Below are 14479 nucleotides of genomic sequence, written 5' to 3'. Positions count from 1 at the left end.
AAATTACAACACAACATACATTCAGACAGAGATGGACGCATTGCGTTAATGAGAATATCAGCATAAAATGCAATACAATGCAAAAATTATTAATTCCTATGTTGAAATAACTCTTACTGTAAGATAGAGAATACTATTAGCTTTATTATCGTATTTTATGTTGTATTACCTAATTACATGTTTTATATTTAAAATCATTACTGCCATTGTATTTTAATGGTTTCATGTTTATGACCCATTATTGCCCATACATGGTCACTGAAACACCCTGAATTAATATTAATCGATACTGACTCCATTACCGCAGCGACGGCAAATCCCAACATAAAACCTAAAAAAAGGAATTTCACCTAGTGTGAAATTGAAGTTCTTGTAGGGGTTGAACAACAACAAAATATATTGTTTGGTTGACAGTGTGGGCATTACAAATGCCAAAAAGGCGTTAGAGTGGCAGCATGTGGTGAATGCGGCAGGTTCAGAAGGTTGGACCATCCCAGATATTAAAAAGAAGTGGTGTGACATTGAGGTGGAGGCCAAAAAGCCTCGCATTACACAGACAAAGTGTTTGTGCCACAGGCGGGGAGAGGGACACCGGAGCTCAACGACTTGCTGGTATTATTTGATCTCTCCAAATTCTTCCATTCGCCAAATCTTCCAACAGCGCCAAAGCAGCCATTGTGCTTCATTACCCATTGCAATTGCATGCCTTTTCATACCCACCCATTTTATTGGAAAAGCTACACAATTTGGTAACACATTCAGGTGTGGTGATTGCACTGATTGTTATTGACAATGACATTATCACATTGACAGTTATGCACAACGAACATGTGAATGCTCTGCAAAAAACAGTCACCAGGTTTGCTTTCAGTGTTTTGATTAAATCTCTCCCCTGTTGGACAACCAAAGTTCAATTCCAGATCCCCTCTACAATTTTCATGCCAACACAGGTACAATCCCAAATGAACACGTAGACACCACTCAGAGCTATATTAACGACAAAGTGCTGCGGATGGCACTGAAATAACGTGCATAGGACAGTGGGGCTTGTTTGGGATTCACTAGAATGTACTTTATTTCCATGACACTCCCTTCCACAGAACATTATACGCTGAAGATGTCAAATCCAGACAAACATCTTTCTGTGAAACATGCATTATTTTGTAACAATGTTCCATTGCAATGAAAATTTGAACCTAGCTAAGCACCAATTTCCTAACGGGAGCTGGCTTCAGATGAACCAGTTATGTTCAAGGCATCAAAAGCAGCAGCATCCCTTCAAGCAGCAGCACGAGTGAAGACGATCATAAAGTCACCTGCATGACAATTGACAGTTCTGTCTTAGAGTTTTGTGAACCATGCCCAGTTATTTTCATTAATTTTTTGTCAGTGTAAAAATCACTTTTTTTATCGAAGCTCAGAGTACGTTTTAACTGATTCCATTTTGTCCTGGACAGCACTTTGGTCAATGATAGTTGTTTTAAAAAGAAAAAGCAACGATATTGTGAAAATGAAGACCATTGCAAGAAAACAAACTGGATAATTCTTCTATTTTGAGAAATTAATTTACAGATATTTCATTTAGTTATTTGAATGATTTAAGAAGTCAAAGATAAAAAAAATTACTCTGTTATCATTACCCCATGTCATTTAAAAAAAATAAAATCCATTATCATTACCCCATTATCATTACCCCATGTCGTTAAATTTTTTTTTTATCCATTATCATTACCTTATTATCATTACCCTATTATCATTACCCCATGTCATTTAAAAAAAATAAAATCCATTATCATTACCCTATTATCATTACCCTATTATCATTACCCCATGTCATTTAAAAAAATAACATCCATTACCATTACTCTATTATCATTACCCCATGTCATTTAAAAAAAAACATCCATTATCATTACCCTATTATCATTACCCCATGTCATTTAAAAAAATAACATCCATTATCATTACCCTATTATCATTACCCCATGTCATTTAAAAAATAAATCCATTATCATTACTCTATTATCATTACCCCATGTCATTTAAAAAAATAACATCCATTATCATTACCCTTTTATCATTACCCTATTATCATTACCCCATGTCATTTAAAATAACATATGTCTGTGTGTGTGGCCCATACGTGACTGGGTGTGTGATGGGTGTGTCACATTTCTGTGTAATGTCTGCAGCTACAGAAAGAGTGTGTGTGCAAAGTTCACATTCCCTGGTTGTTCCTGCTCCTCAACTGATTGTGTTCATCTCCCTCAAGGACCTGCAACATGTCAGCACACCTACTTAGATATACTCTAATTTCAAACCATTATTTCCATACCCTATAATACAGGTGATCTAGTCTTACTGTGGACTGTGACTGTCTTTCTTGGAGAATTGACTTATTCTGACTCTGGCGGCTGTGTTGATTCTGTGGTAGATGGGAATTAAACAGAAGAAGAATGTATCTGTTGTATACAGAATATTATCCAGTTATTCAACATGGGTTAAAGACATATGAGGTTATGAAAGGAGAAAAGATGTAAAGAGGGAGGTCCATTCTTACTTCTGGGTTTTGACCATCTTTCTGAAGTCAATCTCAGCATAGGTCACATAGACTGGTCCAGACCATGTAGACAAGAGACATTTCCAGTTAAATAATCAAGTGAATTAGCATATTGCCTCTTCTTTGTCCAAAACTACAGAAAGAAATTAAAATGTGACTAACTGTCAACTTGTAGAGCTGTCCTCATCTCAGAGTAGACTGAATTTTCATTTGGATCTCAAGACGAGCGAATATTTTGTTATTGTTATTCAGAGTTAATTCCATTTAACTACACATTTCCTCTGTATCATCACACCTTCTCAGCCAACTATTAAAAAGTTTTCTTCTGAATCTCATTTTAAGGACTGCTGAGATTTATAACATTGCCTTATTTAAATGATAATAAGTTTAGTAAAATGTATGAAATGGTGTGTAAGGAAAATGTAAGTGGTGTAAAAAAATAGGGCCAATTCTTTAAAATCTTCTATTGGGACATGATTCCCCTGTGGGCAAGAAACCCTATGGAGGAAAATCTTACCCCAGTAGCTGGAAAAAATGCCCCTTTTCTAAAAAATACATTTTAGTAAATACAAATTAATCTGTCAACTGTAGCCTTTCATTTTACTTTATAATCCATTACCCTAAGCATAGCCATCTTCAACAAAACAATCACTAAACTTTTCTTATTTTTTTCAGTAAATAGATATTGATCCTGGAGGAAAGACCCACGAACAAACAACAACTGAAGACAGCTGTAGTAAAGGCCTGTCAAAGCATCACGAACGAGGAAACCCAGCATTTGGTGATATACTTGCGTTCAAGACCATCAGCCATTGCCTGCAAAGGATTCTCAAACAAAGTATTAAAATTAACATTTTACTTATGATTAATGGGACTGTATATAAAAAGTTATTCAATTCCTAAACGTTTACAAATATACAATATTTCTGCTTAACCCCTTGAATTAAAGCTGAAAGTCTGCACTTAAGTTGCATCCAGTGTTACCAAGTCTGGTTGTAATTCGCCACTTCGTCACTTGAAATAATCACGGGTCGCGGGTTGCAATTTTTTTGTTTTAATAGGTTTGGTCGCTTGTTAGAAAAATGAAGTCGCTACTTTCCCTAAATGCATTGATTGACACTGTCTTCTCACAGCCTCACAATAATGTAAGTGCTGTAGTGTAATTCGCCCTGCCACAAATCCCCCCGTGGATCTTACCCGCCACCTCCTCCCTCCCATTGGTGAACAATCTAGATAGATCTCGCTGAACAATTCAATTCTTGTGACATGGCACCCGACAACTACCCCAGTGGGCAATCGCTGGCGCACCGCCGGCGTTTTGCTGCTGGCGGGCTGCCGGCGGCTATAATGTCGTACAGCCAGCGGGCCACCAGCTTTTGCCGCTTTTCTCCTGTTAAATCTAGTGTACAGAATTTTGGTCAACATTGGTAGTTTTTAAATAAAATAGACTTTGAAACTATTGCTTGTGTAAAGGACTTTGTGTAGACATGTACAGTAAACACATCTCACCATTGCTTACCATAATATTTTCACGAACTAATGGCCATTTTTCACTACATGGCACCAGCTCAACTTGATCTATAGCCTCGACTTTTGCTTCATGGGGGACAGTTCTTTACTGTGTTAAAGTCGAAATCCGCAGAACCGCGGACAGTGCTCATTTGCATAAATATTTCGAAAAACTTTCGTGAAGCGTTCCGTGTATAATTTGGGTTGTCCGTGTATAATTTGGGTTGTCCGTGTATAATTTGGGTTGTCTGTGTATTGTTTGGGTTGCTATGGGAACTTTTCACCAGGCAACGACATTGACCATGCATCTTAGAAAGGCTAATGTGTAGACAAGAATAGGGATTACAAGGGTGTACATCACTATATATGATGTTTTGAACCATAATACATCGTTTGTATTATAAATATGATATAAAAATAAATATTTAGTCCACATAGTATGGGGGTGTTCTTGAGTTTTTGGGAAGAAGTTGGTAATTTTTCTGAGTTTATAAATTATATAAGTCCAAACATAACTAGCGATCTAGTGCTGCCATCTGCTGGCCGTTCTGCGTCATTACACAATAATAAAAAGTGAGATAAGATAATTATCTTTCATTTTATTGTGTTTTATTTCTAGGTAGAAGAACCATTTTTTGGGGGTGCCTATATTTTTTACCTTCTATTATTTCATTATTTCATTATTTTCAACACAATTACAGTGTAATTTGATAGTAAAGGCATGAAAGTATGAGGAAATACCATTGACACCAAACTTCATAATGCTTTCAAAAAAGAATCTTCATGCTCAATGGCAGAAATGTTTTCATTTTTTTTTTTTTGCCTTTCAAACAGATTAGTTTTATAAATAGTGACCCAGAAGTCTGTTTTTATGTGTTTTTATTGTAGCCAGAGGGGTTGTTATTACCAGGATACATCATAATAGGTTGTATCTGTTACAGAAATGAATCTACAACCCAAAATGTCCAAGTAGTGAAATCCGGCCGAAATCCCCATAGGGTACCAAGGTTAAACACCGCCGTGTCCGTAGATGGCGCTATAGTAACGAATTGCACATGTTTAAGACAACTCCATATGGGCATCTTGACGCCATTTGGATTCCACGCTGTAGTACCGTGCAAACTAGAACATTCATTTTTGCGACTTGGTTCTTTCGTCAACTCTTGTTCAAAGTGTATAAGCTATATGCTCTGAATTGGACAATACAACATGTGGATTATCACATTGTTTTACTACAATTTAATGAACTCCCGAAACAAACGAAGATCAAGGATTTTTCTGACATCAGAGCAAAAATTGTTGAACGCTAAGCTGCACTACTGTAGCCTATTTCTTTTACTGCTATGTACAGTGTTATATATATATGATTGCATTATCCTCTTAATATATGTATAGCTCTGTTAGGAGCTAAATAAGCCAGCTCACCAAAAAATACTTGGAATGCCAATCACAAATGGTTTAACCTTGTGACTCAAAAGGCAACATATTAAATATGTACTTTCTGTAAGTTGATAATTAATTATAAAAATCTTTAATCTAAGGCTTGTGTGTGTGTGTGTGTGTGTGTGTGTGTGTGTGTGTTTTAGGTCTAACTATACTTATGGGAACCAAATGTCCCCATGAGTACAGTAAAACCAGAAAAAACTCATGGGGACCTTTTGCAATGGCAACGTTAATTTGCAACCTTATGCAATTTCTATTTTCTGGTGCCCATGAGGATAACCATACAAACCTGTGTGTATGTGTATGCGGGCAGAGTTTGCTTACACTTCTGTGTAGGACTGCATCCTACAGGGAGAGTGTGTGGAAATATCACATTCATGTTCCCCTCAAGGACCTGCAACAAATCAGCACATCAGCAATACTTATACATGCTGTAATATCAGACCATTAGTTCTATACACTTTAACAAGATGTTATAGTCTTACTGTAGTCTTTGAAGGGTCTTACTGGAGAATATACTTAATTCTGACTTCGGTTTGGGTGTTCATTCTGTAGAAGAAGAACTTAATTGTTATCTGTGGAATATTCTACAGTGGTTGGTGAAATCAAGCAATGTCAATGTCAACTTTATTTATAAAGCACATTTAATTACTGTATGTTTATATCCACCAGATGGCACAAGTGGCTTCTTGATTGCATAAACATTCTAAAGAAATGTGACAATCGTCACTTAGCTAAATCCATTAATGGAGTTTTAAATTAAATACATATATCTTATTTAGAATAATACAAATTATATGCCTCATGACTTTTTGAAGTTTAAGTTTATATAGTTTAACTGAAATCCCCACTAGTTTTTACAGGAGATCACAGAAAACCCCATAAAGTCAAATTAGCATCACTTCAGTTTGGCAAAAACGAATTCCAGGAAAACGTACACATCCATGAACTCAGTAATGGGATTGGACGCATGGTCTTCCTCCCTCTTTGAAAGGCCTCAGGACCCGGCAGACATTTGAATGCAACATCCTTGTTAATCCTTGTTAAAATATATTTAATAAGCAGAGGACCAAGAGAACGGAACACATCACTCTGGTTCTTAAATCTTTGCACTGGCTTCCAATCAGTCATAGAATAGATTTTAAAGTGGTGCTTTTAGTGTATAAGTCACTGAAAGGTTTAGGACCCGAATATATTTCTGATATGTTTGAAGAATATAAACCGAGCAGGGCCCGTAGATCCATGATCACAGGTCAGCTAGTAGAGCCCAGAGTCCAAACTAAACATGGTCAAGCAGCACTTAGCAGCTATGCTGCACACAAATGGAATAAACTACCAGAAAATCTTAGACGTGTCCCAAACGTATCCAGGGTTAAAAACACCTATCTTTTCTTGTGCCTATAACTGAGCGCTTAAACTTAACCACACATGCATTTAGTATTACAGCTTTTATAGCTTCCTATGTTTTTATCACGTTTTATTCTATTTCTATTTTCTTATACTATTTTTTATTATTATGCTGTTATTTTATGATGTATTTTATATTTATCTCTGTTTTATTTTGTTATTAAATGTATATTTTGCCATCTTTTACCAATCATAATCAGAGGAATAACCTCTGTGTAAATGTTACAATCTGCAGATGATGGATAATGCAAGTTATTGTGCTGCTGTTTAGACATCGATGTAGGGTATTTTCTCACAAAAGGATTGAAGAGTTCATCCAAGCACTGGAGCGTGAGGATTGAGATACCGGGGTGGTTCAGTAAACAGTTATGATAACCGTAGTTCATTGAGGATGAATATAAAATGCATGTACAGACATAAATGTCCCCCTGGAGAGAGCCAAGTAAGACATTGATGCATAGATTATCTCATAAAGGGACTGATGGGTTCATCCTAGCATTGGAATGTGATGATTGAGATACAGAGGTGTTGAAGTTCATGCAGTCCCCCTGGAGACAGCTGAGCTAGAGAATTGTAACAATCTGACTGTTTTAATTCTATTGTATTTTTCATTTTTATTTTCACTGTAAAGCACAATGAATTGCTTCTATGTATGAATTGTGCTATATAAATAGACTTGCCTGCTTGCTTACTCTGTTTTTCTGTTTGATTTTAATCATTGAAACTAACCTGTATATGTACACATGTATACACTGGGCCCAGATGTAAAAGAGACCTTGGTCTCAGTCTGTGTCCCTTGTTGAAATAATAATAAAATGTGTTTTCAACCATACCATGGTGGAGGATATAGAGTAGGAGGACTCCCTGTTAGGAGAAGCAGGACAGTGGACCAGCAGACATCTCTAGAAGACATTGTAAGGTGGTTCTCTGGCTGTCTGTCCACCTCATGTCTCTGTCACTGGTAGCTACCAGTTGAGTAACCAAACCATACAGTCTGTGATGGTGTGATAAAAAAAGTAAGGCTTCATCTTGGTTAAACAGGAAGTTGTACTCTATATGTTTTCATAAACTACCCCTTCAGTCAGTTTAAGGATTAGACACAGCTACATTAACAGAAGCAACCATAAAATCTTAACTTTCATACATTTCTGGGCTCTGCTTTTATGCCTACAGTTGTCCTGTGTCACTCTGGTTGTTGGAGGTATATTTTGTATGGTTGACTATGTAGCTTAATGTTTATAAACCACAGGTCTTAATGTATAATTTAGAATACATTTTTCATCACAGATGCTATTATTATGTCTAGGTTTTTATTTGGTAGCATATTTCCTTTTGTGGATGAAACTGTAACGTAGTAGGCTCATTTTTTTTTTGCTTTAAGTTGGAAAAAACAGATCTGGGTGTGATTGTATATGCACAATGACTATGATTGTATATGTAGAATATGAGACCGTATACCACAGCTGTGACATCACATCACTTTTGAATTCTTAAAAACTGTTGTGCCTAAAAACAGCTTATAGCCATGTTGTACTGACCATTAACAACACCATTATTGCTAAAAACATCAATTCACACACAACACCCAATAATGACAACGTAAAACAGTTTGTTTTTATGCAAATCTATAAAAATAAAATAAGAGATATTTCAATTAATTTACAAATATTTGATTCAATCATTTGAATGACAAGGAATAAATTAAGGATATATATATTTCCTTATTAATTAGATAAAAAAAAAACATATTTAAAAAAACATCTGTTTATAGCATTGTTTGATACAAATCTGTCAGAACGGGTGTCGTTGTGGTGTACGTAGAATGAAGGAGTCAAACACAGGAAGGCTGTTAACGTATCTTTGCATATTAACTCTTGATTGGCACGCAGAAATTCAAGCACACAAGTGCAACAACAAGAGTGCAAAGCTTCTTGAAAAACACCAAACATAGAACAATAACTCACAGGCACTCCATGCCTGTCATGTCTCTACTATGTACTTACCCTTTAGTCTGTGTGACAGTGAAAAAGTGTGACTGTCCCAGTCGAGGAGGCAGGACACAGGCAGAGTTGAAGGGAAACATCCATTTAATGTTCTTCTATGCAGAACTGAACAGAAAACACCTAAAGGTGCAGCAGACCACAAACTGAGTGTACACGCTAACACAAACAATGAACCACCACTTCACTCAGCCTGCCCTTTAACCTCTGTCCCACACCACCACTTCACTCAGCCTGCCCTTTAACCTCTGTCCCACACCACCACTTCACTCAGCCTAATGTTTTCAACCAATTACTCTTTTTTATTTTTTGCTTCTCAAAAATAGAGGAGGAGTAACCTCCTCTGCCTCTATGAACCAGGCTCCTCTAGTACATATTCACGCAAAATTAATTACTCCAAATGTAACCAGTGGCAGGCTTCCAGTGTTGCTGGCAAATGGGTTTGACAGAAATATCATTACAGAGTCGACACAACATCATTTCACTACAATTATTAAGAAATAGTTTTGTTTCTGGTCTCTGGAAGAATGTAAAGAGTACACGCTGTCCAAGACCAAGTACAAATGTAACCAAATATACAATTAGAAGCACACAAACCAACACAACACATACAAACCAACACAACACATACACTCCTTGCTTTGGGTCTAGATAAAAGGTCACTTTATCTGGATCAGAAGGACCTTTTAGGAAAAATTAGGTTTTACTTTCCAATTACAAGTTATGATGTATTCTATGAGGAACTTAGTTGCTATTCAGCCATATGGTCCTGTTCCACCCTACAAGAATGACTCTTATCAGTATTGGTACATGAAGGCTCAGGGTGAGTCCATGAACTCTGCTTCCTGTACAGACAAAGTAGGAAGTCATTTAACCAAATTACCTCTGTTACATTTTGAAGAGGGGAGACACCGAACAGATGGCAGAAGTGCTTTTTTTTTTTTTTTACAGTAAATGGATGTTGTAATTATTAACTTTCCCATTAAACCTCTTTAGGACAGCCATATAAATATAAGCATGTTATATTTATTGGTCTCCTCAATGTGCAAATTAAGGGGCAAATCTAATGGTTACATAAAGAAAAAATACTACTCGGAAAAGGAGCATTCTTGTAAATATTTTGCAACCCAGTGTTGCGGAATTAGGTTAATATGTAACATAATTTTTTTTTTCCTTAGGAACTTCTGATTATGTTCAGTGTCAACATATTAATAGTGCAATTTCCTTACCATCGGAAGGCAACCACCAGCGTATTAATAGTTAGAGTTGCTGTTCTCGGGCGTTGTGCCAGTGACTTTTAGTCAGAGGATTGCGAGTTCAATTCCGGAGAGAGGCGCACATGTTTTTCCCTTGTGGAACTGTGGTTAGACAAGCTTTTCTGTCTTTGTAACCTTTCCCTTTACCTTCATCCTAACCATAACCTCATTACTGTGATGCCTAACCTTGACAGTAACCTAAACCTAACCTTATTCCTAACCCTAACAGTACTGTCATGCTTAACCTTAACCCCTAAATTAACCTTCATCGTTAAACGTAAAGGTTATTTGTAACAAGCGTTTTTCATTTTTAATTGATTACCTTAAAGACCCACATAATAGTGAAATGTTAAGGAGCAAAACATTGTTATCATACCGTATCTTTTCAAATCAATCATTCAATCAAATGTATTTATAAAGCCCTTTTTACAACAGCAGTTGTCACAAGGTGCTTTACAGGGACACCCGGCCTTAAACCCCAAGGAGCAAACAACAGTAGTGTTGAATTTTCTTCCTCAGTCTCCCTGTCTCCCCCTTCCTTTGTATTTAAATCATTAGTAAAATGATATTATCTAGAGCGACTTTAGAACATAGCAAGTGGCCAATCTACTGGTGTCTGAGAATCTCTGTGACAATTAACCAGAGCAGTAGCCAGTAGCTAGGAACCACACTTTAAAACCGCAACCATCAGACTGTTCAACAAGTGACACCAAACATCCTCCCCTCATAGTTTAACTGTCAAGCTGAAAGAGGTGGTATTTTCAGAGCCCTGTAGTGTGACTTCCTTTACGACTGGGTAAGTATACTAAGCAGATCCTAGGCCTGATAACAAACACCAACAAATGTCTTTATTTGTAAGTTGTTTATTTGAGGTTAACTTGGACTCTTGGGGCCGGTTTCACAGACACAGATTATTAGGCTTAATCTGATTCTGCTAAACCGGCCCTTGGTGTAACAGCTGGGCACAGCCTATGCCTTGTCGTCTGTTGCATTTCTATATTTAATGTACACCGATCAGCCATAACATTATGACCACCTGCCTAATATTGTGTAGGTCCCCCAAAACAACCCAGACCCATCGAGGCATGGACTCCACTAGACCTCTGAAGGTGTGTTGTGTTATCTGGCACCAAGACGTTAGCAACAGATCATTTAAGTCATGTAAGTTGCGAGGTGGGGCCTCCATGGATTGGACCTGTTTGTCCAACACATCCCACAGATGCTCGATTGGATTGAGATATGGGTCATTTGGAGGCCAAGTCAACACCTTGAACTCATTGGGTTCCTCAAATCATTCCTGAACCATTTTTGTTTTGTGGCAGGGCGCATTATCCTGCTGTTATCCTGCTGAATGAGGTTAATGTCATCAGGGAATACCACTGCCATGAAAGGATGCACATGGTCTGCAACAATGCTCGGGTAGGTGGTCCGTGTCAAAGTAACATCCACATGAAGTCCATCCATTGTAGGCACGTTCGGCAGTACAGTACATCCTGACTGGTCTGCATCTACATAACCCCATACACAACAAACTGCGATGCACTGTGACTTCTGACACTTTTCTATCAGTTCCAGCATTCACTTTTGCAGCAGTTAGAGGTACAGTAGCTCGTCTGTCGCATCAGACCACACAGGCCAGCCTTCTCTCCCCATCTGCATCAATGAGCCTTGACTGCCTGTGACCCTGTCGCCGGTTCACCGCTTTTCCTTCCATGGACCACTTTTGATAGGAACTGACCACTGCAGACCTGGAACACCCCAAAATATTGGAGATGGTCTGACCCAGTCATCTAGCCATTACAATTTGGCCCAACTGGTCAAAGTCACTCAGATCCTTACGCTTGCCCATTTTTCCTGCTTCTAACACATTAACTTCGATAAACAGAATGTTCACTTGCTGCCTAATATATCCCACCCACTGACAGGTGCCATGGCATGAAACCCTTAGTTTTACACTGATTTATCATTGGCCAATTTTCCAATGTTTCCTTTTCTTCAGACTCTAAATCACAGATGGTTTGAGGCCAACATATTGTAATAAATTATTATTTTATTTGTATTGTTACCATTGCAAATTCACTGATGTGGTTAAATGACATCAAATATCATAGATATCACTCACAAGCAAAACATTCATATTGATAACTCACATTTTGTTGCAAAATGATTGCATGAACGGTATACATGTATTTCCGAAAATGCACACTTGGGAAATGAGCTCCCTGGTGTGAGGTTATTGTGAATGTACACTTTGTTATAAGGAAAATGTGTTTACATGATAAACCGAACATCCATTTGTATTCGTTCACAGGAAGTCACGCTCACATGAGGTCACGTTTACAAGAAGTCACGCTCCCATGTTACTGTGTTGTGTAATTCTGGGCAGCCTATAAAATGGGTTGTGACTGGAAGTATATGTGAGATAGATTGAACAAGTAGGACCAGACAACTCTGCTGCGGTGCTTTAAAAAAGAAAAGAAGCTCCTTTGAGCTCTCTGTTGATTTTCGGCCAAGTATGTTCTTACTAAAGTAATCACTTCAGTGTTAGATTCTTACACTGGTCTCAATTCTGATTACATCATTCTTCTGACAATGAGGAAGGAACCAGTCTGAGATCATGGAATCAATCATAAGGAGAAGTTGGTCAGAAAAGCATCAACTGCCAAAAATATGTTTCACTCTTTCTTCTCTAGAATTTAGAAATGTTCTCTTTTTTTCTGTGTGAAGAGGTGTGATCAAACCATACTTATCAAATAGGAAGTAAAGGGGTTTGTGAGGAGGACCGTTGTTCAGAGAGAGTTACTCGTCACCAAGACAGAATGGATCACACCTGGCCCTGTGTTCTACTCTGTGAGTACTGACTTTGTATTTGTGTTTGAATGTTTGTTATGAACACAAAGTTCACTAATGTTAATATTAGTACTCTATTACTGCAGCACAGTTTACATTAATTACATTACTAATGTATTGTAATGATGCAATTTGTCTTTGTTGTAGTGTTGAATACCCTCATCTACTATGGTCACTCTCAAGGTAATGGTAGATATTCATTAATTCACTCAATCTCTTCAAGCTTTATCATCTTGATCTCTGATACTGCTTTTCCTTCCTCATGTGCTTTGTATGAAATAGGCGATTCAGTTGTGTATGTGTGAACAAAACATATGAAACCTTGCTTCTGTAAAATGTGTATTGTAATATAATATTCTATCCACTGTCTGTGTAGGGAGACCTGCTGCTGTTCTGACCTTCCAGCCCAACTGGCCCCAGATATTCATGGGAGAGTCTGTCACTATGATATGTAACATACAGGAGGGAGACGTCACTGACTGGACATACGCATGGCATAAGACTTATGATGATGGCTCTAATACCGACTTCATGAATACGGAGAAACACCAGATCAATGCTACTGATTTGTCTGTCAGTGGTGATTACAGATGTCTGGGTAGAAACAGACATAATCAACACGATTCTACGTGGAGTAATAGAGTCAGGCTGACCGTGACAGGCAAGTAATATAATTTCTCCTTCATTTTACCGTCTCCATGTTCATAATCACAAGGGGACCCATTTTGTAAACCAATAACATCTAGTTTATGATCATAGATTAATTCATTTACTGCAACTGCCTTTGGAGCAAGGGATCTAACATGAAGGTGTCCCATTTTGAGACCAAGGTGGAGGAAGGCTTTATCTTAATAAGGTTGTTTTTGTTAGCACTACCTTGTTTAACTTTTCTCAGCCTGGAATGAGCAAAAGGAAAAACTGTATTGACAACTCTCGCTATGCTATCAACAGACTCCACTATGTTAGACTCCCTATCTCACGGTGAGGCTATAGGAGTGAGACTCCTGTCTATGTTCTAAATTTACTGCGGTCAACCTAGCCAACTCTTGAAAATACTTGTTTAAACTAGCCCCTCTGAAAAATTGTGCGTGGTTATACTAGTTTAGTTTATTGGTTTATAATAATGTGGACAACCTCTTTCAATAAAAGAGCAGCTTTAGCCTCTACGGCTAATTTCCAGCTGTAGTCCCCAGGCAGTTGTTAATAGGCATACATCAATAAATACATTACAAGTAAAACAGATGTAAGCAAGAGCTTAGACATACAAACAAGATAACACAAAATTAAGACAAACAAGCAAGCACAAATTACAAAGACATAAAAACAGGTCAAGCAATAGAACAGTGAAAATTGACAAAAAAAGAATAAAAATGCAGAGGCCACATTGCAGAGGCCACATTAAAGCACATACATGACATAACATTGAAGCAGGCAGGCAGAGATCAAATGACAGA

The 14479-nt window shown here is 37.6% G+C and overlaps 1 long non-coding RNA gene across 2 annotated transcripts; it reads right to left on the bottom strand.

Moving 5' to 3' along the window:
• Positions 1–728: 728 nt before the first annotated feature.
• Positions 729–9168, bottom strand: LOC117593939. 2 transcript variants are annotated; one of them, XR_004575403.1, is made up of 6 exons: positions 8923–9168; positions 5998–6061; positions 5837–5897; positions 2561–2612; positions 2363–2425; positions 729–1316 (listed from the first exon to the last, which is right to left on the bottom strand). It is a non-coding gene; the product is annotated as an uncharacterized LOC117593939 (long non-coding RNA). The 2 variants fall into 2 exon arrangements; XR_004575402.1 differs by lacking the exon at positions 729–1316 and adding an exon at positions 2084–2275.
• Positions 9169–14479: the final 5311 nt, after the last annotated feature.

This window comes from Esox lucius, chromosome 24, assembly GCF_011004845.1.
Source record: "Esox lucius isolate fEsoLuc1 chromosome 24, fEsoLuc1.pri, whole genome shotgun sequence".
NCBI lineage: Eukaryota > Metazoa > Chordata > Actinopteri > Esociformes > Esocidae > Esox > Esox lucius.
Note: the sequence above shows the minus strand (reverse complement) of the source record. Positions and strands in the feature narration are given on the sequence as shown.